The sequence below is a fragment of the Leucopleurus acutus genome, assembly GCF_964270905.1.
Source record: "Leucopleurus acutus genome assembly, chromosome: 10".
Lineage (NCBI taxonomy): Eukaryota > Metazoa > Chordata > Mammalia > Artiodactyla > Delphinidae > Leucopleurus > Leucopleurus acutus.
The window spans coordinates 104,255,591-104,277,737 of NC_139153.1; the positions used below are offsets into that span (position 1 = coordinate 104,255,591).

The 22,147-nt window shown below is 47.7% G+C and overlaps 1 protein-coding gene and 1 pseudogene across 3 annotated transcripts in view; both read left to right on the plus strand.

The window, feature by feature from the left end:
* Window positions 1-22,147, plus strand: part of GMDS (GDP-mannose 4,6-dehydratase) — a 480,937-nt gene that overhangs the window by 325,879 nt on the left and 132,911 nt on the right. The gene's annotated exons all lie outside the window — the stretch shown is intronic.
* On the plus strand, window positions 4,318-5,197 carry LOC309967508 (small ribosomal subunit protein uS2-like; annotated as a pseudogene). The gene has a single exon. The product of its transcript is annotated as a small ribosomal subunit protein uS2-like (transcript).

The window sequence follows — 22,147 nt, forward strand, 5'->3', positions numbered from 1 at the left end:
AGGACGTCATAAAAATACCATTTCTGTTAAGATGGTAGCGATGAGTGGAGATGATTAAAGCTGCTGGTATGTGTGGCAGAATTCCCGTAAATGCCGCCAAGAACATAGCTGAGCACACAGTAGGTGCTCGGAACTATGGGATGGGTTAGGGTCAGGGAGTAAGTGATTACTTCTCTGCCAGTGCCGGCCCTGCCCGGCCACCTCACCAGTCAGGTCAGGGTCAGAGTCATATGGAGGCCAGGCCTCCGCTCAGCTCAGCGCCCGTACCCGTGGGACAGCAGGCCCTCTGCTCAGCGACTTCTCCTTTGCAGACAGCGGTGTTACTAGCAGACACCACGTGTCAGAGATCAGAAATGTATTGTGTCATACACAGACTGCTTTTACCAATTGAAGTGCTTCCTTTTTCTCTCTGCTTTGCAATATTCTACCAGTCTGGGTTTTCTCATGAGTGAAATTTGCAAGAATAAAAGCGAGAGAGGACATCAGAATAAGGGGCCATCCAAAGAGCTGTATAATTAAATAGGAAGTTATCTGCACACTCATCCTGGCCTTTTACTGCTCCTGTTCTTTTTCATTAGAAAGAAAAAAGGAAAGGAAGAAAGAAAGAGAGAGAGAAGGAAGGAAGGGAGGACGGGAGGAAAGAAAGAAGGAAGGAAGGAAGGAACGAAAGAAAGAAAGAAAAGGAAAGAAAGAAAGAAGGAAAAGAAAGAAAGAAAGAAAAGGAAAGAAAGAAAGAAGGAAAAGAAAGAAAGGGGGAAGAAAGAAGGAAGGAAGGAAGGAGGAAAGAAAGAAAGGGGAAAGAAAGAAAAGAGGAAAGAAAGAAAGAAAGGAAAGAAAGGAATCGAAAGGCTTGTTCCTCACCTTGTGTGAATGGGGGTGGGTTTATATTTTTAAATCTCACTTGAGCAACTTACTGACTCTTTAATAAAGTGGGGTTCAAAGCATGTGAGCCACCACAAAGGAGAAAAACAAACAAACATTCAGGCTAATTTTCCCCTAGTTTTCCAAGAAATGGATTATTCCATGGTGTTACCCATCAAGTGGACTGAACGTCTCCTTTTGAGCCCATGGGCAGGGCTGCCACCTCTGTCCAGGTACCTTTTCATGTGTGATCAGTAAGTCCAGACCACAAGTAGCCTCCTTCGAGAATTTAATAGCAAAAACAAAGGCACTGAGATTTTCCACCATAACTTCTTTTTCCAAAAATAGTTGTCTAATGTTTACTTTGTGAAAGTATCACTTTTTCTGTATATATTTGCACATGGTCACTTGGTGGGTTAAACATATTATTTATGGGGTGGACTAACGCTCTGAACTTGCCTCAAACCTGGGGTGAATTGTGGAAATTTTTAACTAGATGAATGGCTTTGTTACTGCAGGCAGTATATGCACGGGGGGAAAATGTCTTAAATGATCCTAAAGCATTTCAAGACAGAGCAAGTCCCAGCTTTTATGTTGAGAGAGACGTAGTACGCACTTGGGGGGTCTAACCCACAGCAGAATTCATTTCGTCTTACAGACGGGTATTTCGTAGCATGATCACGTATGTTTTGTCTTAGAATTTATGATGTTTTATTGAATGTGTCCTATTGTCCCCAAATGTGACTCGTGTTTTCACATTTGATTTAAAATAAACAAAATAAATAGGATGAACTGTTCATCCTATCATTTTTCATTGGAAACTGAAATATCCAGAAACTGAAATGTCAAGAAATTTTACAAAATCATAAAATAAATGCCAGTTGTTTAATTGGTTCTGTATAATGAAATTTAGAATTTATAATTATAATTATAAAGCAGAACTGTTTCAATATGTGAGCTTTGAAATACACACACACACACACACACAGATTTTTTGGTAAAAACATTAAATACCTTCAAATTAAATCTGCTCATCTTCCACTTGAGAGTTCTTTAAAACTATAGACATTAAGTAGCTTTTATATTGTTGAGTCTTACACCATTTAAGTCTTCATAATAGCCCTGTGGCACATGGACAGACTTTGAGAGAGCAGCCTGGGTGGTCCCTGAATGTTCCAAAGGCAGCTGCACTTTTTTTTCCCGGGTACCCTTATCTTGGGTCTTAATGTCGAAAACATTGCAAGACTTGTCCTAATGTTCTGACAGTCTTTCTGGTCCCAAAAGTTACCCTTCTTTTAGAAGGAAGAAAAAGCCCTTCTAGCCATGGTCCTTTGGAAGTGGGTGCTTCTCCTTTGTGAGAAGATTCCCGTCTCTGTGAGGAAGGGAATGAAACCTCCCGGCCTGGGGAGCTGGAAACTCTTGGTAGCCAAGGTAGATTTAGTCAGACTCTTACCCCGGAACTGATATTCTGATTGGGCTTAAAATTCTGTGGTCAGTATTAGTTCTTATCAACAGGTGAGATCTGCTGACATGAAAATGGAAACACGAGAAGGGGGACAGGCTTCAGGTCGCCCCGGAGCCAGGAGCTGCACCAATGCACCACGTTTGTGATGCCAGATTTTCAAAATGTGCTCTCAAGAAGCAAGTATGATTTATAATCCAGTCCCTACATTTCTTTATATGAAACCAAGTATTACTGATTGTATTAAACAATGAATGGAGTTTATTCTGCGACTTTCCCCCAATATTTCAGTTTCCAACTAGAGAACACTAGGATGGGACAATTCTATGTTTAGTTGACTGTGCTAAGAAACATTTTTAAGAAGTTTTTGCTTTAAATCATATTCGAAGAGTGTAAGTTAGTAGAGACTTCTTTTCTAAAGGAAGGCCAGTGAATTGCTTTTTCTCTTACACTTGAAGCTCTTAAGGGTCTCGTGGGGATGTCGTAATCCTTGGAAGATGCTCTTATTAAAAGCTCTGGAGCTTTCTCTGTTTTCTCAGCCATCCATTATTAGCTATCTAGAACTAATTACTCCCAAGGCACCTCTTTAGGGATTTTATGATTCTCTCTGTCTCCTGGGACATCATGTAGAGTTTTCAGATGAAAAAGGAAGCCCGTAAGAATTCCTTCTTTTTCGTAAATCAGATGAAAATAGGAATGACTTAGGAATAGTTGTTCCTAAAATAATTTCATTCCCCTCCCCTGCCCTCCCCGCCCCTGCCCTCCCCGCCCCTCCCCTCCCTCTCCCTCCCCCTCCCCTCCCCCTCCCTCTCCCCTCCCCCTCCCTCTCCCCTCCCCCTCCCTCTCCCCTCCCCTCCCTCTCCCCTCCCTCTCCTTCCCCCTCCCTCCCTCTCCCCTCCCCCTCTCCCCTCCCCCTCTCCCCTCCCCCTCTCCCCTCCCCCCTCTCCCCTCCCCCCTCTCCCCTCCCCCCTCCCCTCCCCTCCCCTCCCTCTCCCCTCCCCTCCCTCTCCCCTCCCCTCCCTCTCCCCTCCCCTCCCTCTCCCCTCCCCTCCCTCTCCTCTCCCCTCCCTCTCCTCTCCCCCTCCCTCTCCCCCCTCCCCTCCTCCTCCCTCTCCCCTCCCCCTCCCTCCCCCCTTCCTTCCCCTGTGTCCTCCCCTCGCTCCTCATCCTCCTTTCCCTCTCCCCCTTCCCTTCCCTTTCTTCTTTGCCTACCTCACATCCTCCTCCTGAATTTTTTGGAAGATTCTACAGCTGCTCCACTGGGGACCTCCGGTTCTCTCTGCATCTCTCAACGCAACCTGAGCTACCAAAAGTCTAAAGTCCTCAGTAAGATTCACCTGGTCCCCGTTTGCTGCCTTCAGCCTCCCTTTCATGAGCTTTTCACATGAGTGGCCGGGAGAGCCAGGCATCCCGCAGCCCACCCTGCGCGGCCAGGCCTGTGACCCTGCTCTTCCCGTCACCTGGCCCAGGCTACACAGCCTCTCTTGGGCTGTGAGCTCCCTGCATCTTACTAGGTCCTCATCTGAGATCTGACCTCTGTAAGCGTTGCTCCAGCCCAGCTTTCGTCCCATTCAGAACAGCTCCTCCCTCCACTGTGCTTCTGTGGCATTGTGTATAGAGCTGTATTTTAGCATTTCCCATATCTTAACCCTAATTCTCTTCTCCTCCTCGACTGTGATTTCCGTGACAGTAAGAAGGTGTCGTTATTTTTATATATCCAGCGCTGTACCAGGAGCATAGTAGGTGCTCAGTAAACATTAGTTAGACGAATAAGATGAATGAACACCAGAGCTTCTAATTCCAAAATTATGGACGCAAAGCATTTTAAAATTAGGTACTTAATCTCAGTGGATGTGTGTTAGGTGTTGAAAGAGGATTATGTGAACATAGTCCTTGCTTTAAAGGACCATCAAGCTTCTTTCCGCGCCAGTCAGGCAGGGGTCCGTACGGCGTTGTTCTGGATTCCCATCGTAACTTAAAGGGAAGCTCTCACAATGTCCGGAGCCCTTGACGTCCTGCAAATGAAGGAGGAGGATGTCCTCAAATTCCTTGCAGCAGGAACCCACTTAGTTGGCACCAGCCTTGACTTGCAAATGGAGCAGCACATCTACAAAAGTGATGGCATCTACATCATAAATCTGAAGAGAACCTGGGAGAAGCTTCTGTTGGCAGCTCGTGCCATGGTTGCCATTGAAAACCCAGCTGATGTCAGCGTCGTATCCTCCAGGAACACTGGCCAGCGAGCTGGACTGAAGTTTGCTGCTGCCACTGGAGCCACTTCTGTCTCTGGCCGCTTCACTCCCGGGACCTTCACTAACCAGATCCAGGCCGCCTTCCGGGAGCCAAGTCTTCCAGTGGCTACTGAGCCCAGGGCTGCCCACCTGCCTCTCACAGAGGCCTCTTATGCTAACCTGCCTGCCGTTGCTCTGTGTGACACACTCTCTCCTCTGTGATGTGTGGACATTGCCATCCCATGCAACAACAGGGGAGCTCACTCAGGGGGTCTGATGTGGTGGATGCTTTGCCCGGGAAGTTCTGCGCATGCGTGGCACCATCTCCCGTGAACACCCCTGGGAGGTCATGCCTGACCTCTACTTCTGCAGAGACCCTGAAGAGATTGAAAAGGACGAGCAGGCGGCAGCTGAGAAGGCTGTGGCCAAGGAGGAATTTCAGGGTGGATGGACCACGCCACCTCCTGAGTTCCCTGCTGAGCAGCCGGAGGTGGCGGCCTGGTGCGAAGGTGTGCAGGTGCCCCCGCGCCCGCTCAGCGGTTCCCCGCTGAGGACTGCAGCGCTCAGCCTGCCGCTGAAGACCGGTCTGCAGCTGCCACTGCTCAGGCCGCCGAGCGGTAGGACAGCCACTGAGTGGTCGTAAACTGTTCTTCCGCAAACTCTTGAAATGGAAATAGGTGGACGGAAATAAACAGTTTCCAAAAAAAGAAAGAAAACGGACCATCCAACTTATTCGGAGAACGGTGGAGAGCAAAGTGGGACTACAAACCAGCAGTCACTGTTATCGCAGGTGGAGTTCCTGCTGTCCACGGGCGATGGGGGATGGGCAGTATTGCACCCTTCAGCAAGGCACAGAGGTCATGCCTGTGGCTGTTCCCAGGCAAGAGGCAAGATACCTCCTTTGCCATTAAGTCCCCCAAAGCATTATGGAGGTCTTTAGTTTAAAAACAAACTGTGTACAATCAAAATACTGGTAGTGATCATACATATGAAATTTTATATGTTGAAGATATAGTAAAATGTAATAGTCTACTAATAATTAAAAGCAGCACGCATTTCCTTCATTCATGCAAGATGTATTTAATCACCTACCAAGTGCAGAATACCGGTGGGAGTTGTCGGGGACATAAAGATGAATGAAACTTAGCTGCTAGTAAACGTGCATCACTTGTTGGTCCAAATGTCTGTTCAGAGCAGTTCAAACTTCGTAGCTGCACAGTGAATCCCAGAAAAGCCTCAGGACTCTGTTCTTGGTTGACTCCTATGAAACAGGACGTATTTCCACGGACAAGGTGAAAGTTTTTAAAGGATTATTTCATCCTTTCAGCCTCGGTGGGCCTGAGAATTTACCCAGCACAGCAGTCCCTCTAAGTCATAAGAGACTAAAAGAAGCTTTTAGACTCTGTCCTCGCTGCGTGGGACAAACTAATCAACAAGATTCTACTTCCCGTTGTCAGAGCCGTCCTAAGCCATTGCCAGTTGTCCTGAGAACAACGAGGAGAAGGAGCCCCACGAAGAGAGGAGGGGCCGGTGAGCCCGGTACAGGGCAGCCCGTCTCAGCGCCGCCCGAGGCACCCTGCTGCGGCCGCCACCGCCGATCCCAGGCAAAGCACTGGGCCCTCACGTGTTCAGTGCGTGTGAAAAGAAGGCAGCCAGGTCTGTTCTAGTTTTCATAATTAACTGCCACCACCAAGATAAATTTTTAGTTTCCAAGATGGTTCTGTTGAAACATGCTTGACTGGTCCTCAGCGTCAGATGCCCTGAGCCACGGCGCTGAAGGCAGGTAACCTTCCTAAAGCCGGTGTGACCTTGTCCTCACCCCCTTGGGCCGAGGAGACCCCTGCGATGGCCCCCCTTCCCTCCCCCTCATCTCCCTGTTTGTTCCCGGGACAGACCAGGCTCTCCAGGCCGCCTTTATTTACTCTGGTCCATCTGCCCGAAAACTGTCTCCATCCTGCCTCCCCGCTGTCCTCTCACCGGTCCTCCGAGCACAGCCGCCCCTGAGCTGGCCTTCCCACCCCGGCTGGGTCAGCTTAGGAGCCTTCAGACTGTACCATCCCAGGCCGGGGCCGCCCCGCATCCCAGCCTCCAGGGCGGCAGGGCTGTGCCTGATTGCTGTCCGCGCCCCAGCCCCTGGCCTCAGGGTGGGCACACAGCACCTGCTCAGTATCTGTTCTTTGAATAAATGGAAGAACTATTAATCAACTGAATCAATTTGAAAATTGCTATTAGTTAAAAAAAAATAACCATGCCAGGTTTATCTCTGCGGCACCTGTTAGATGTCAGTGTCCACCCTGAGGCTGTGGACATAAACTGTATTTCCAGGGTGACAGCTTTGTTCTTTGAGGCCACGGTCCGACCACTTTCATACGTCGCCCCTAGCGGTCGCGTAACTGCTCCGGGAGGGTCTGTGCACCCCTGTCCTTCCACCCCCTCCTCTCTTTTCGTAGTTAATCCTCGTCTATTCCTAGATTGCAGAATTCTTTCACTAGCCCTCTTCTTTGTCACTGGCTCTTTAATTTACGCACTCGGTTGGCTGGTTCCTGTTACTTGGCCAACAAATCTGTCCTGTGTCGTCTCCTCTGAGTAATTTATAACCTCCATAAAATGCCACGTAGAGGCACTTTTTTACATTTTTGAGTAATGGTGAGAAAGAATTGCCCTGGGAATCAAAAATCCAATGAGTCATAGATTATTTTGTTATTTATGACCAGAGAGTGGTCATTGACAATATTTGGCAATTTTACAGCTATGAACCTAGGCTATTGTGCTTTAGAATGTAATTTATTAAGCAAATAAAACTCTTACTGGTAATGGGTCCTGTTAAATCTGGGGGACCACATGGGCTCCAGGCCGGTACAGCTGTGGAAGTTTCATAGTAGCCGCATACATCTTGGATGTCTGGACACTAATATTTTACACTTACTTCATGGTTTTATTTATTCAGTTGCCTTTATATTCTTGATTGGATTCTGACCAACCATTTTGGTTTAAGAAGTCATCAGCTTTGAGTAGAGAAGGAAGAGCCTGGAGAAAATAAAATGGATTTATGTTGAAAAAGCACAAATCCTTCTTTCATTAGTAAATTCAGGCTTTAAAGAAACACCAGATGTGTTCATGGAAAATAACTGATGTAAAATCATCTTTGAAAAAGAAAAAGACAAGGACCTTCAACTTAATTACATATATCCGAGGGAGGGATACAGAAGTGGACACAGAGGTAGGTAGGTCTGTATATGCATGCACACCACAGACACAGACACACACACACACACACACACACACACACACACACAGCATATGCTAGTGCAAGTGGTGTCAGTGAGAGCTTAGGAGTTCTTTTTTTTCAAGTCTCCATTTATATCAGTAGTATTTTGTAATGTTGACTTCGGTTTAATTCCAACCGTCCTCACCTTTTAATATGTTTGGAGGAAAAGGTGATCTTGAAATTCTCAACAGAGGAAACGGATCTTTTTCAGAATTGCTACATCAGGCAGGACTTACTTCTTGTTGTTTTCTTTTTAAGCTGGAAATGTGCTTCCTTTGATGCAATTGTTATATGTGTATGTCTGACAAATTCCAGGGCTAGAGAAACTCAGTTACTACTTAACAGCATGAAACACTCTCAAGAACTTGTTTCAAAAGCCAAACTCCAAATACTGATCAACAAGAAAATTCCAAGAACGTTCCTTCCATTTGAAAGTAAGTTCTGGGTGTTACGCCTACCTGTCCATTCTACACAGAATTAACTAGAACCTCGCCATGGTCGTTGCTGTGTATCTCTGCATAGAACAGAGATGGGCAAGTGAGACCCAAGTGTGTATGTGGAAGGGGCACTAATGCAGATAAGACTGGAAGGAGATGAAACCAGGGATGTGACCTTGAGGGCTGCCCTTGTGCTCAGCCACGCCCCCTCGAGGTTCATACTGCGTCGTCTCGCGCTCCGTTATAATTTCCCACTCACCTTTCTGCCTCTCTGGTTAACTGGAAGTCTCTTGCCATTTCCTTTACCAACTGTGCGCCACTCCCGTGGGGGGCCGGGTAGCAGGGCTGCTTGGATGAGCCCAGGCTTCCTCCCTGCTGGCTGCTCCGACTCTGCTTCCCTGGGCAGATGATGGTGCGCTCAGTCTGAAAATTCTCGGGCTCCTGGCTCTCCTGCGCTAGTTTGCCGGAGGTCTTTATATTGTGTAGGATCAAGTCCTCCGTCAGCTGTGTGCAGTGGGAGTGTTTTCTCCCGGTCTCTGGTTGCCTTTTCACTTTCTTTGTGGTTTCCTCTGATGTGCAGTCTTTGGTCGTCGTCAAGTTTGGTTTCTCATTCTCCCTTCAAGGTTAGTGTTACTGTGTCTCCCTCCAGAGTCTGCTCGTCTCTGTGGCCGTGTCTCTTCAGGGAGCTTTGTAGTGTTAGCTTTTATCTCAAGATCTGTGGTCCACCTACAACTGCTTTTGTGTGTGGTGTGAGGTAGGGGTGGAGATTCATCCTTTTCTGTGCGATACCCAGTTGTTCTAGAGCTTTATTGAAAACACCTTCCTTTTCCCCCATTGAATTGTTTTGGTATCTTTGTTAAAAATTAGAACAATATTTCAGTTTTTGAAATTCATTCTTTCATCCATAATTATTCCAGTGAATTTTAACTGGGTTCACATTATGGTCATTTGCCCAAACAGCATGAAACACACACATGTTCCTGCTCTTGTGGGGTTTACAGTCCATGGTTCTACCCTTCGGTTTAGATTGAAGCAAGGAAGGGATTTTATAAGAGAGTAAAAATCTGTCATTGTAAGTACAAGATCCCTGTCAATAAATCTCACTTTCTCTAATCTGTTCTTTGAATCTGTTCTTTGAATAAATATTATAACTAAAAAAAAAAAAAAACAAAAACCACACACAGCTAAAATGCTGAACGTGCTTTTCCAAAGCACACAGACTACCTCTGCCCCCACCCCCCAATACTGAGATTCTCGGGTCTAAATGGAGACCATGTATGCAGATGACATTTGTCATTAGGACTGGACATGTCAGCACTTGAAGAGGCCTGATGGCAGCACAATGACAGACACGTCGAGTGAACTGTGGCTTTCAGCTCTGAGGGAAACATGAGCTGATCTGTGAATTTGAGTGTATCTGTTATGCTCCTATTTTTGAAAGATAACTATTGCTTAGATAAAACCTTAGGTTTCGATTATAGGTATTAGTGTGTGAAAATATCAACAGAGCCTTTTTCCTGTTTTGAAATGGAAGAATCCTAAATTCTAACCTGGGCAAATTCAAATCCATTATATGTCACTGACACATACTAATGGCTGTAATAACAGAAGGCTTTTGTACCAAAATCCAAAATGGATCAAGTTGAAAAGGTGTTTCCACAGCCCTATTTAAGTTACAGATGGGCCCACAGACCAGGGTCTCTGACGACCGTGGTGCCCGCACAGTTTCCTTTGACAATGGATGGGGCGCCCGTGCCCACATTCAGAGACTTTTAATGACTTGAATTGCTTTGACAGTATAAGCGCTGATCCAAGAGAATCTGCTTCTTGAATCCAAAACTAAGATCTCAATTCATAAGAACTGTTAGTGTGGTATTCAATACTTTAAGTAAGCCAAATGAGCAAATACTAAGGCCTGTTTTCCTAGTGGGGATCGCTCTCCTCCAGGCTTAAGGCTGATGTTTGAATGGCTGTATGCTTCTTCCAAAGTAAGGGGCTGATTTGGACTTGGAACAAAGTTGGTCATCTAGATACATTTTCACACACAGATCACAATTACAAGTACCCACATTTTCATATAAACTGAAACCATGCAGTAGAGGAGCCCCAAACTGGAAGCCGCCTGAGTGCCCTGGACCAGAGTTCTGCGAACCGTTTTCATCTCAGAGCCCCATCCCCTCCCCTTAACACCCTCTTAAAAATTATTGAGGATCTCAAGCTACTTTTGCTTTTGTGGCTTGTATCTACCAATATTTACCATATTAGAAAATAAAACAGTGATATTTAAGAGATATTTATTAATTCTTTAAAAAAATAACATGGTAGAAATATTTTATGAAGAATAACTGTTTTTAAAAACAAAATATTAGTAAGAAGAGTAGCATTATTTCACATTTGAAAAAAATCTCTTTAATGTCTGGATGAATAGAAGACAGTTGGATTCTCTAATCTGCTCTGACAGTCTTGCAGTGTCACAACTCAGGTGGCCTCTGGAGGACCCCTGCACACTCACGAGAGAAGGATAATGGCAAAGACACAACATCCTCGTGTTATTAGAAAATAATTTTGCCCTGGAGACCGAATTACAGGGTCTCAGGCAGGGACCTCCAGGGACCCCGGATCACACTTTGAGAACTGCGGCTCTGGAATGCTTATGGGCTACATCAGAGCCCTACAGCACACCACCATACAGCCTTACAAAATGGCATGGATGTGTACCCTTTCAATACACAGGAACAAATGTTTAATAATACATGCTCCCCCTACTTAGAAAACAAACAGTATATCTTAGAATACTTAAGTGCATATTGAACATGACAGAAAAAAGAAAGATAAAGCATACATTTCAGACCACTTCCTATATCAGTACTTCATAAAATCAAACAGCATGACATTGAACCATCTTAAAGGGCTAAACCAATAAGCTACCTCATGGAAATCTAAGAATGTAAAGATGGAGCTATAAGTTCTATGTGACAGGAAAGGGACCCATCAGTTCCTAAAATAAGATAAAAAAGGTGGAAAGTTGATACTCTAATACAGACAGTAAGATGCCTGTTTTAATTTCTCTTTGGAATAGAAAGCCACTCAACTTCTTTAGAACGTTGGCTGCAGGGTACTCGGCGACCATTTTTTTTTTTTTCCTCAAACAAAAGTTTTAATTTTGTTGAAGCACTTGGAAAAATATTCCACTGAGGTCCTGGAGTTCTCTGCCTTTGAATTTGCACAGATGACCTTGGCCTAGAAAATATCAAGAGCGATGCATTTCAGCTGCCAATGGAAGTGAGCGTATGATAGTAAAGAGCTTGGGGGAAGCACGAAATAGAATAAACACATTACTGCATGTAAAAATGTGCATTGATAAGGCTTAGAAGTGACTCTCTAGTAAGTTTCTAGAACTTTCTGTTTATTGGCTTTGTGTTTTACTTTAGCACATTTTGACCTTCTATAATTTCCAGTGAAAGCGTATACAGTTCGTGATAAATAAGAGATGTATCTGTCCTCTGGTAGTGGGGGAGCCAGTGACTCAGGGTGGTGTGATCAGCTGAGGGGACCAGCTGGCCCTGAAGTTCCGATTCACTGGCAGGGTTAGCACAGAGCAGCGCTTTTTACCCCAAATCCCTGAAGTGACAGAGAGAAAAGCAGAATGGCCCCAGTAATGTAGGTGGCCGAGGCACGGTTGCTGTTTTGGGGACCAGCCTCTGGGATGGTTGAGGGGGTCTGGGTGCAGCCCCAGAGGACTCCGTGGCCCCGCTGGGTGCGATTTAAAAGACTGGAGAGAAGGACGTGAGGTTGGAAAGGCTTCCATTAGAGCCATGCTCATGCGCGAAAGCAAACCCTCCAGGTAGCCAGCTTTGCTCTGTGAGCTGAGTAAAAGGCTCTTGTTGTCCCTGCTTCCTCAGAGAAAATGAGCTGATTAGCCCACTGGCCATAAGGCAGTTACAGAGCGAAGACAGTAAAGGAAACCAAGTGCTGGTGACCGTTCCCTCTCCCCCTTGAGTCCTGGCTTTATCCTGTCATCGGCTTTGTTCTCCTGGTGGATGGTCACGTCAGCATCCTTTTCTTTTCTGGGAGCCCTGGCATTGCAGCAACTCTCTCAAGATATGCACGCAAAATCAGACACCTGTGAGCTTCAAGCAGCAAAAATCAAGTCCGACCGTGTGCACCCTGGCCTTACAGTGGAGTTCCCACCGCGTTGCCTGCACCTCGGGGTGCAGAGCTGGCTCTCTCCCGAGAACCTCGGCCCCCCTCTCCCCCCTCTCATTTCCCCTCAGTGTAACCCAACACTTCGGCAACTGGAGGCCCAAACAGTCTTGTTAACTTAAAAGTTTTCCTTCAGATTTATTGACCCAGCAGAGTTGAACAGGGTGAGTGTTGATCTGCGCCTCGCAGGTATTTCTTTAATTATTGGGCTGGCATCTCTAGGGCCTCATAAAAATGTGCAGTGTGAGTCGGTAGTAAAGTCACTGTGTGTTTATTTACGTATTTATGCATGCATGTATGTATGTATGTATGTATGTATGTATTTATTCGGGGGGTGGGGGAATCGGGGGTTTTCTAAGGGGAGCCTCTACCTTCTGCCATAAATGGTAGCTGTGGCCTTGATAATACTGTGGTTGAACAGTAAGGGCCCCAGGACTGCTCCCTGAAAGAGATTAAGCTGTAATTAAACTCCACTGTGAGTAAGGAGGGACGGAAAAAAGAAGGAAAAAAAAATGTGGTTTCATAAGGCAGAGAAGAAATACATTGAGTGGTGTTTACAGCCCAGAGATGTTTTTTTGCCATCTCGACTACAAAACAGTCCTATTTTTAGCCAGCCGAGGTTTTGCAAGAAGGCCTATCAGTCCCACAGTGCTGTTCTCTGAAATAATTGCACCGAGCTGGTCCCAAGTCAGCAGCACTAACGGAGAGGCAGGAGGGAGCATTTCTCAAGCCTACAGTGCTGGTGACATTTGCTTTAACACTGAATTATGTCGGCTGCCGGCGTGAAGTTCCACCTAATGGGAGCAAGAATTTAACTGGGCCGTAATTGAACATACAGCTACATAATATCCTTTTGTTTAGGCTCAAAAATGGATTTTTTTAAACCTACTTATCAGTGCAGCTATTAAATATTGTGGCTCTCAGGCTATCAGTCTGTGATCAGCACAGTTAGTGCATTTTACCTTCCAAGGAAGTGCACTTGAGCCAGCGGGAGCACGGAAGACAGGAGCGGGGAAAGCCGTAATTGAAACAGGCGACTGCTTCAGCACAGACAGGAAATAAAAGGAACGCTGGCCCTCCGCGGATTAAATCAGATGCTTCAAATGCAGACAGTATCGGGGAAAAGAAGGCTTACGGGAGGGGAAAAGGGTAACAGTGAGTTCATTCAGCCGAGCGCCCGTTCCCCTCCTAACACGTGTTTCTGCCGGACCCTCACTGTGCCTGCCCCTGCAAGGGTCGTCCCCAACCCACCCCTTGCCCTCCCGCTCATGTCACACCATCCGTCCCTCCTGCCTGTCCTCACCCTCCCAGAGTCCTTTGGTTTTCCATTTCCATAAATTAGGCGTGAAATTACGTTGGGCTGAGGATACAGGATTTCAGCTGTTTTATAGTTGGAAAGGAAAATCTTTCAGACCTAAAGCAAAAACATTTTTTTAAATACGCTTCCTGCCTATTAGTTTGAGATATGCCTATTTTAGAAAATGCTGGCTTTGTAGAAACCTTCTTTCTTCTTTTTAATCTCACAGAATTCTGTCTCATCCTCCAGTTCAAGTCAAGTCACAGGGATTGAGTGCGGACTGTATACAAGGCCCCCAGGCTAACTGGAGACTGGCATGTGTATGTGCACTAAGATGATCTTAGCATATGTATACTGCAAACTCTCAGTGAGGACTTGTGCTACTTTGTTAAAATATCTTAGGGAGTAGATTTTGTTTTACGTTGTAATAATCAACTGAAACGGTTGCAGCATTTTTGTTTTCACTTTCCTTATGTGCTGCTGCGTCTCAGTTTTTCTATTTAAGCGAATATGGGTCTTTGTTTAACAGAGTTTGCTTAAATATCCAAATTCAAAGTTTGTTACTAGCAGTGACTGCGACATTGCTCTTTAAGGTCAGTGCCTCTTTCAGCCCGATAGCATCCAGTGTCGTTTATTTGTGGGGATGGGTAGCGTCCTTGGGTGAGGTATTTTCTCCGAGATATATATAAACACACTGAAAACGTCAACGAGTTAAAAATATGATCGCTCTGCCCTGTCCCTTCTTGAAAGCTGGTGACGGTCAGTGTTAGTGTCGCAGACGGGTAGCATCCCAACTTTAAAGGTCTCTCTGAGGCTCCCTGGGTCCCTAAACCATCGTTCTGGGGGAGAGTGGGCCGCCCCATCCGCTCGGTGGGTGCACTGGTTCAGCTTCTTGAATTGAGCCTGGGAAAATTCTCGCGCAAACATCTGTTTCGTTCTCCCTGCCTCTGCCACGGGAGCAAGGTGGGGTGGGGAATAAACACATCGTGGGTGTGGGTTTGCATGGAAAATGTTGCGGGTTGCGTCCACTCCAGCTGGACAGCTTTATGTAGCTATAAACCTTTACTGCTGTGTTAAGGTTCTATTCAAAGGGAATGAATCTCTGATATTCGTGGTCCAACAAAACTGTTACTAATTACTTATCTACTGAATAGCTACCAGGGCTGGCGGCTTGAACAGCGGTAATCCAGGAATGTAGTGTTCTCCAACAAGGGAACATTCTTGTTCGTATAAATAGCATGGCTTGCATTTTTCAAACTCTAAGCAGCAAACTAGAAATGCATACCTGCATCCCCCACCAAGGCCACTGGGCTTAGCTTCCTCCCAGAAAGTATATTTCTCCCTTCCTGAAAGGTCATCCCAACGTGGTCTCCAAGAATGGGGACATTATACAGAGGACTCTGGCCTCAGGCAGGCTGTGCTGATTGCTGGGTCCCAGGTTCAGGGTTGAGTGTCCCAAAGAGTGCCTGGAAGTGGACTGGCCTCCGAGCAAGGATGAGGTGGCTGCCCGTGGCCACGATCTGTGGCACCCACGGCCCTGAACTGGACAGCCCCTTTCAGGAATGCCAGAGCTCTGTCCTGCAGAAGTAATACCTGGCGGTTTGCTCTGGTGCGTCCACATCTTCTGGTGACTGTTCCTGGAGGCGCAAGCCGGCCCTGTGCATGCAGGTGCAGAAGTGCATATGCCTCGCTGCAGCCGTGTCCCGGGGCCGGTGCTTGCCGGGTGGTACTGTGATGGGTGGGTGTTAGCAGGCCCGTCAGCGCACCAGCCCGCCCATCGTGGTGTCGCCTGCTCGAAGCCTCACAGTGGCCCTCCCGAGACGGGCTGTGTTATCATCCACTTTTACAGATGAGCGCACAGAAGCTTAGCGCCTGTGAGGAATTCGCCACCAGCGTCCGTACACCTGGTGTGTGGAGCTGCTGGGATTGACACGCAGGGCTCTGGGAATCTGAAGCCTTTTTAGCCCCCTGTACCACATATACGTGAGCTGGACCTTCTTTACTTTGAAAACCTGGTGTGTTCAGCATGAATGGTTTTCAGACGGCGGCCCCATGTGGGCGTCGTCCAGCAGCCCGGTCAGGGTGGGTGGAGGGCAGGCAGGCGGCCACAGGGAGAGGCCAAGGCTGGCCCTGAGCAGGTGATGCATCCCCACCTCCTGCTCTCCTTCCCAAAGACAAGCCCTGAATAGTAGTGATTTTAATTATTAAAGAAAAAGGGACACCAAGGTGTGAATGACCTACTAGCTTTAACCCTTGGAGAGTTCGTTAAGTCATTCTTTCTCTGACGTAAGCATGTGGGAGGTGTGTGCGGCAGGGGGTGGGTTGTCTTCTCTGTTCAGGAGGGAGCCCCCAGACGGTTTGTCTAGTTTAGTGGGATGTCACGCTGAAGTCAGCCGTTTCAGATCTGTCGTGCATTAATGACACTAACAGCATTAAACGAAGAGCACACACACATATTCGAGACTTGCCTTTTCCAGTCTCCCGCGCCCCCATTTCTCTTGACCCCCTTTACGTTCTTTTCCTCTCCATGTGAGGCTCCGTGACACCTCTCTGCTCTGGAACGTGACCAAGGAAGGAAGAAGAGCCAGGGTCTTCTTTTCCTGCCTGCCTTCGCCCCCTTGGACAATAATGAAGACCTTCAGACTTAAAATAAGGGTATATGTTGATTATTGTTTTCCTGTTTAAAAATACACCCATCAGAGTTCTCAGATTTGAAAATGAAAACTGGAGGGAAGGAGCTTAGTGTAAGCACCTTGGAGTCACGCGTCAAGGCCCATCCTGGGTGAAGACCCTGCCCGGCTGGAGCCCAGGGTCTGGTCAGCACGTGCAGTCTGACCCAAACAACAGGGCCACACACTGTCATCACTGGGGATTACATCCTGGGAAACTCGGCACTTGAAAGGGAACCTCTGTTTTATTATCTGAGCATTGAGGGCAAGAAGGAAGCGACTTGACTCTCCTGCCAGGAGGCTCTGGGCCTGGACCCGGTGAGGGGTACCCCTCCCTCCCCACTCCCTGTTTCCCACTCTGTCTCCCCCTCCTCCCCCACTCCGTCTCCCCCTCCCCTCCCTCCCCTCCCCCTCCCCTCCCCTCCCCTCTCCCTCCTCCTTCCCCTCCCCTCTCCCTCCCCCTTCCCCTCCCCTCTCCCTCCCCCTTCCCCTCCCCTCTCCCTCCCCCCTCCCCTCCCCTCTCCCTCCCCCTTCCCCTCCCCTCTCCCTCCCCCTTCCCCTCCCCTCTCCCTCTCCCTCCCCTCCCTCCCCTCTCCCTCCCCTCCCTCCCCTCTCCCTCCCCTCCCTCCCCTCCCCTCCCTCCCCTCTCCCTCCCCTCCCTCCCCTCTCCCTCCTCTCCCTCCCCTCCCCTCCCTCCCCTCCCCTCCCTCCCCTCCCCTCCCTCCCCTCTCCCTCCCTCCCTCCCCTCTCCCTCCCCTCCCTCCCCTCTCCCTCCCCTCCCTCCCCTCCCCTCCCTCCCCTCCCCTCCCCCTCCCTCCGCTCCCTCCCCTCTCCCTCCCCTCCCTCCCCTCTCCCTCCCTCCCCTCCCCCTCCCTCCCCTCCCCTCCCCCTCCCTCCCCTCCCTCCCCTCTCCCTCCTCTCCCTCCCCTCCCACTCCCTCCCCTCTCCCTCCCCCTCTCCTCTCCTCCCCCTCCCCCTCTCCCTCGTCCTCTGGCTCCAGGTTCCTTCCCTTGCTCATCTTTGAACTAAACAATGTCCTAGGAATTGTTGGGAGTAAACGTTTTGAAAGTTCATATTTAAAAATAGGCAGTGGGGGGCTTCCCTGGTGGCGCAGGGGTTGGGAGTCCGCCTGCCAATGCAGGGGACACGGGTTCGTGCCCCGGTCTGGGAGGATCCCACATGCCGCGGAGCGGCTGGGCCCGTGAGCCATGGCCACTGAGCCTGCACGTCCAGAGCCTGTGCTCCGCAGCGGGAGAGGCCACAACAGTGAGGGGCCCACATACCGCAAAGAAAAAAATAAAAATAAAAATAAGCAGTGGTGATTGAAATGCCTCTTTACTGGCTTGGGAAGTGCTCACTAGGTCCAGCACACCATCCATGGGGCAGAAGTCAGATGGGGGCTTTCTGAGCTGTTTACGTCCAGCTGCTGCCTCGCTGGATTCCTGAGGCTGCTTCCCACGAGCCAGGAGCCTGTCTTCAAGCCAGCAGGTCTGTGTTGCGGCCTGCAGCTCACACCCCGTTGTGGGTGTCAGCAGGGCCAGCTCTTACTCTCTAAGCAGTGCAGGGCCCGACCAGAAAGGGGACCTGATGGCAAGGTGGGCGCTGGGGCTCAGAGTGTTGGCTCTGTTTGGCATCTCAGGGACCGGTGCTTGGACGGCTCCCAGACACGTACCCGCCAGGAGGGATGCTTGCTTCTGGGGAATCAGCGGGCTGCTTGGCTGCGGGGAGGGCCTGAAGCCCTTCTGATCAGAAGGAGACTCGCGCTCCCCCAGCCCCGCTCCTCCCGCACAGATCAGCTTCCAGAAAGCCGGCGCTGTTCCAGAATCTCCCACATGGGCTTGCACAAGGCCCAGTGGTTCTACAGGTTCTGCTCTTTCCTGAGAAGAACTGAGTACAGGAAAGTTGACTTAATACATCCTTAAAAATCTGGTTTCTTTCAGAGTTGCCCGTTACAGTCACTTATTTGAAAATGATAACACAGTGGTGTGGGGTTGCATTTTTCAATAATAGCTTCTAAAACCTTAAAAATTTTTTCTTAAGGTGTGTGTGTGTGTGTGTGTGTGTGTGTGTGCGCGTGTGTGCCTGATGGCTGTATAATTAGCAGTAAACTCAAATCAGAATTTGGGTATGATTGGCCCCTTCCATATACAGCCACAGTTGAAATTTCTAGAATTACAGGATGAGTGTTCTTCTGAAGCTGGTACAAATGGATTGAAACCAAAACTGGGAAAGTGTGAAAACCTCATGTCCTTTGACTTCTTTGTAAAAGAATTGCAAGAGGGCGTTTTCCAGGAGTACTGCTGAATGTGTGTAAAACCAGGAAATAACTCTGTGACATTCATAGCGTTAATACCCCGCAATGAGTCAGAAACAGAGTTGGAACAAAGCTAGAGTGCCCTGCGTGTCATCAAAGAGCAGGGGTCTGACACGTGACCAAGCCTGTCCTCGTCACACGGAGGCTTGGGGCACAGCTTTCCTTGTGGTCCACGGGAGCCGTGTCCACGATGCACACGTGGTGTCAGGGCATCAGCACGGGAGCCAGACCCCTGGGTTCAGATCCTGGCTCTGCCACTTCCTGAGACCGTCTCAGCTCCTTTGTGCTTCAGTATCTCCAGTTGTGAAATGAACGTCGTGATAGTACTTACCTCATAGGACTCCAGCGGGGGGATTAAACACAGTGTACCTACAGTTCTCCAGACTGTGAATATGTTTAGATGTTGGCAACTCTGATGATGACGGTGGTGGTGATGGTGTTGACAGGTACTTGCCAGCCTGCTTTGCATCATCACCCAAATCGGAACATCGCAAAATAATCTGATAGAAAGTTGCATAGATAGAAACAAGTCTATTACGACATCCATTACCTAAACTAAAGAGAGATGTGAGAAGATTCTTTTTACCAGGTCCACCTGTACTTTTATCCTGCCAGCTCTAAGATTTAAAATCTCCTTTATCACAGCAGAATTACGAGTTAGTGGCCATTTGATGTGGGTATAGTGACATCATTCTTCCTGCTTTCTTGAGCCTTTTGAGTAAACATTTCTCATCTAAAGTGAAATAACATTTCCCCGACTTCTTATTAGTGAATGGGAAAAGGACCCCCACAAACATATCAAATGAGTGAAAATCACTGTGGCTTGAGGAATGAGAGTTTTACTCAGTGCCAAGGAAGGGAAAGCCTTATTTTCTGCTTCCTCGAGTTTTTTGCTACTAAAACAAAGTAAGTGTTTGGATGGAAAATGCAGCAAATTAATATTTTGTGTTTGTTATTTTTAATTGAAATGAGGATGCAGATCAGTGGGTTTTTATGTTGCTGAAAGAGCAAATACACATAGTTCAGTATTCCAGATTTACATGAAATTTGAATGTTATGATTTGAGAAGTTAGTATCCCAAGGAAACCTTCCAAAATAGCATCAAATCTGAAATCCTAAACATGGCTTGATCGTTAAGGGCACTCAGGGAGCTTCATAAAATTAGAAGCTCCCAGGCCCCTCACCAGCTTACCTAATTGCAATCTGTAGAAGTCAGGCTTGAGAATTTGTATTTTTTTAAAGCACCCCAAGTGATTCAAAATACACATGATAAAAAAAAAAGTATAGTTTCTAACCTGGACCATCCTCATTTTTTCGTCCTCTTTTTTGGGGCACTATCTTAATGAAAAATAACAAATGTTGTACTTGAGATAAAATGACCAGGGACCCCAGTTCTCTGTAAGCCTCAGGGAGAAGTTTTGAGGCTGGGTGGACTTCCTGCCCCCACGTGGCGGGGGCCCCCCATGCACGGCCGCCGAGCCCTCTCTAGGAGGCGTGCGCACACACCCTGTGCTTGCCCTGGAAGAACACCTCCCACCTGAGGTCACAGCGCTGGTTACACTTTCTCTTTGCCTGTAGACCTCCTGCTAACTTCTGGTGGAAAGAAGGGACCTGGCCGGGCCCTGGCTTCCTCCTGTCCTGGCTTCACTGGCCACCGTAAATGCACGTGATGTACTTACGATGAATTATCAACACTCATCTGAGTGTTTCTTTAGGGTCACATTGCAAGTGTGTCCTACATATCTTTAGAGCAAAGAGCTGTTTCAATTGGGTGTAATACACTGTGGGTGACTGTTAACGTGGACGAACATCTGTTTACAGGGTCCTTGTATTGCAAGGCTCATTCTGTTCTTGAAGGAGTCCACGTGGACTTCACGTCTACATGTAATCATCTTCAACTCTTATTTGAATTCAAGGCTTGGTTCCTAGTAATTTTCCCATTTGTTACTTCATGGTTATTATTTTTAAGGCTGAAAGTTTTCTGCAGTTTTTAATTGTTCTCCAGTGAGGAAATACAGATCCTCTTTCTAATAGCTGACTTAAAAGATAAATACAGAAGAAAGAGATTGGGCCATTTGGAAGGGTAGATTCCACACGGTCATGAAAGCAGTGAGACCAGCATTGTGTGCATTTGTGTAACTTGGAGCCCACGGGTTTTCGGTGTAACTGAGAGTTCCCTACCTCAGAGTCTTCGGCAGCATATAAAAATGCATTCATTTAGAACATTTAGGATATTATTAACATCTAACTACATTTAGTCTGGAATAGGACATGTCTCTCTCCTTTTCAGAGGTTCCAAATGAATTTTATGTCCTTGGGGTAAGAATAACAAGTATGTCCAGTATCTACACATACGAGGGTCCTTTCACTACATACATGTAGCTTTTGATCGATCTATAAAGTGATTTGGGCACCACTATTAGTATTCAGAGGTGATAGACTTTGGAAGGCGGTATCACTCATTCCATCATCTTCAGACAGCGTATCGACCCTGTTCTTTCTGAGGTCAGGCTGAGGCCACACTCTGCCGGGTCTGCCGTGCTCCCAGCAGCTGACTCTGCTTCTGCCCTCGGCACCACAGCTGCCCCCCAGGCTTTCAACCAGCAAACTCCGAGCGTTCACGTCGCACAATGTGCCTCCACAAAACACCACGATTCCGTCTCCGTGAGTTTTGCGATAGCTGGGTGTCTGTTCCCCCCAGTGTTCGCACGACCTCAGCAGTTTACACGGTGTTGCACGACCTCAGCGGTTTACACGGTGTCGCACGACCTCAGCGGTTTACACGGTGTCGCACGACCTCAGCGGTTTACACGGTGTCGCACGACCTCAGCGGTTTACACGGTGTCGCACGACCTCAGCGGTTTACACGGTGTCGCAGGACCTCAGCGGTTTACACGGTGTCGCACGACCTCAGCGGTTTACACGGTGTCGCACGACCTCAGCGGTTTACACGATGTTGCACTTTCCCAAGTTTTGTCTCAGTGAGCTGATATTTTAGGGAATATCTTAGGTGGAGAAATGTTCGAAGTAGAGTTGAAATAAATATGAAGAAAAAGGATTTGGAATGTAATTATTGAACTGTGGGAATCTCCATGGGTTTGTCGTAAAAGAAGAAAGAACTCACTAGGTGTTGGTTATGGTATTGAAAAAGTGGCTTTGTAAATTCACTTCAAAAGGTGTCGATAAATTTCTCATAAAGATCTAAATGCCGTATTTTGTTGGTTTTGTTGTTTTCTTTCATTTTCCTTCCCATTAAAACATGTCCACCTGTGATAACCGTTCACTTCCCCACCCTTTATTTCGAAGGGTCCGTTTCCACCTCCTGTCCATTTAAAGCAAAGTCACTCCCACATAAGCAGTCGAGCACTTTCCATCATCTCACTTCCTGCTGTCCTTGGGGATCCC